This window comes from Chinchilla lanigera, unplaced genomic scaffold (assembly GCF_000276665.1).
Source record: "Chinchilla lanigera isolate Chin_1 unplaced genomic scaffold, ChiLan1.0 scaffold00074, whole genome shotgun sequence".
Lineage (NCBI taxonomy): Eukaryota > Metazoa > Chordata > Mammalia > Rodentia > Chinchillidae > Chinchilla > Chinchilla lanigera.
This window is the reverse complement of record NW_004955475.1, coordinates 11,718,509-11,720,976: the sequence shown is the minus strand read 5'-3', so window position 1 is coordinate 11,720,976 and position 2,468 is coordinate 11,718,509. Positions and strand designations below refer to the sequence as shown.

The 2,468-nt window shown below is 37.0% G+C and overlaps 1 long non-coding RNA gene across 1 annotated transcript in view; it reads right to left on the bottom strand.

The window, feature by feature from the left end:
- Positions 1 to 417, bottom strand: part of LOC106146352 — a 163,559-nt gene extending 163,142 nt beyond the window's left edge. The window contains exon 1 of the long non-coding RNA XR_001230753.1: positions 359 to 417. This is a non-coding gene — a long non-coding RNA (uncharacterized LOC106146352). The remainder of the gene's footprint in view (positions 1 to 358) is intronic.
- Positions 418 to 2,468: the final 2,051 nt, after the last annotated feature.

Sequence of the window (2,468 nt, the reverse complement as noted above, 5' to 3'; positions counted from 1 at the left end):
GGGGGAGGGGGAGGAGAAGAAAAACTCTGGCTGGAATGAAGTTGAGTGGCAGAGCACTTGTCTAGCATGTGCAAGGCCCTGGGTTACATCTGTTAGGGTTTATCATCTAGATGTACCCCAGAGCCTCGTGCTTTAAGAGACTAGATTCTGGGGGCTTAGGGCTGACTTGCTGTTAGGAGGGGAGGTCTGGCCAGGGTTTATCTCCCTCCCCAGCTCCTCCCTTTGCTCTCTCTGCTTCCTGGGCCCCATGAGGTGAGCAGCTCTCCTCCCCTTGAGCCCTTCTGCCATGTCATTTCTGGGATTAAGCCTGCTGAACATAGACTGGAATTACTAGACCATGAGCCAAAATAAATCTCACCTTAAGTTGTGGTGCCAGGTATTGTGACCCAGTGATGAGAATGACGACGACACATCCCTAGCATAGGGAAAAAGAAACAAAAAATTAAAAAGAAAGAAAGAAGAAACAGCAGCAGCAACTGGGTATGCTGAAGAGCCCTCCGCTTAGAGTGAGGACACCCGGATCAAGCCCACTGTCTCACCTCTTAAAATTCACATCCTAAAATTCACCTCTTAAAATTCACCTCTTAAAATCTCAGTTTTCTATAAAGAGGAGATAATTGATCCCACAAGTAGCATAAAATTAAAAGTGATAAAAGGTATGCAAATACTTTTTAGAAATATATTTTATGGAAATTTTAAAACATAAACAAAAATAGAAAAACATTATAACTGCCTTATGCACCCATCTTCAACAATCATCACGTTATTGATTCTCTATGCCCATACACTTCCCTCCCACCACCACCCCAGGAATATTTTAAAGCAAAATCAGACATGCCCCCTTCTCCATAAATACTCCAATATTGAGCTACTTTATTTTTTTCATAATTAAAAAACAATACATGATGACTGTAGAAAAATTGGAAAATGAAGAAACCATGTATAAAGGACAAACAAAAACCACCTCTAAGGCTGGGTGTGGTGGCACACACCTGTAATCCCAGCATTTGGGAGGCTGAGGCAGGAGGACTGCCTCAAGTTCAAGGCCAGCTTGGAATACATCATGAGTTCAAAACTAACCTGAACTGCTGGGCTTGGTGGCTCACGTCTGTAATCCCAGCACTCGCAAGGCTGAGGCAGGAGCCAGCCTGGACTACAAAGTGATCTCACGGCCAGCCGGAACTGTATCACGAAACCCTGTCTCTAAAAGAAAAAGAAAAAAAACCTAACCTGAACTACATAGGGAGACACTGTCTCAAAAAAAAAAAAGAAAGAAAGAAAGAAAAAAAGGGAACTATTTCAAAAACCACCTATATCACCATCACCCAGAGACAACCACATTTTAGTCTATTACTTTTTCTATGTACATATTTATGTTTGCTGAAAACAGGATTAAAAAATAATAATAATAAAAATAACTAAATAAAAGGAGGATCATCTTGGATATGCTATTTTTAGGTATCGTTTTATTTTAATTATAAAAATAATAAAACCATATTACAAAAATAAAGGAAATTGCCCCTAATCTCTTACTGCCTAATATAAAAAACTTATTTCAGTACACTTCCATTCCATTTTTTTCAATTTGCAGTCATACTATTACCATGAAGGAGATACTACTGATTATGCATTTTTCAAGTTAGGAATCTGTTCTAAATGTAAGGAACCAAGATAATCACATTGCAGAAAATTTGAAAAAAGGAAAAAGAAAAATACCACCTAAAATCCCACTAAATCATAATTACTGTTCACATTTTGGTATATTTGTTTCTAATATTTTTTCCTATGGACTTATAATTTTAACAAAAGCAGGAACATACTGTTTAGAATCCTATTAATCACAGAAAACTTAACTCATACATTTACTTATAAGAATACTATAATCATATTGCATAAGATGCAGAAAAGGGAAAAAAATCACTCCTAATCCTTACCACCTAGTGACACTGTTATTTTTTTTGGTATTTTTCTGACCATCACTTTATATGCGTATTCATACATGATTAGATATATACTGAATATTTAATTTTATACCTTTTGTGCTCTCTGCAATTTGGCATCACATTTATGCAACTTTGTATCTAATATTTTAAATTAATATTTTGCTGTGAACATTTTCCCATGAATAAAGGTTTTTATATCAGGAGTGTTTTTTCCCCCCAATGTACAAAGGACACTCCCTTGCCGTGGACCTTTAGATTGCTTTCTGTTTTTCACTATTATAAATAAATCTGCTCTAAACATTCTTGCATAAAAGCTAGTACTTTTTAACTTTTCTGTACACATACTGAGTCCACATTTCTGGCGACCACTCCTAAAGCTTATAGTCTGACCTGTAAAACGTGATCATCTTTTATTGGTCCCAAATTTATTCCTGTCATATGGCTCAGGCAGCCCTTGGTTCTCTAGCGTGGGATTTTGAAAACGTATCTGCATTTCCTCTTCTTTCTCTTCCTGAGCTTATTAGA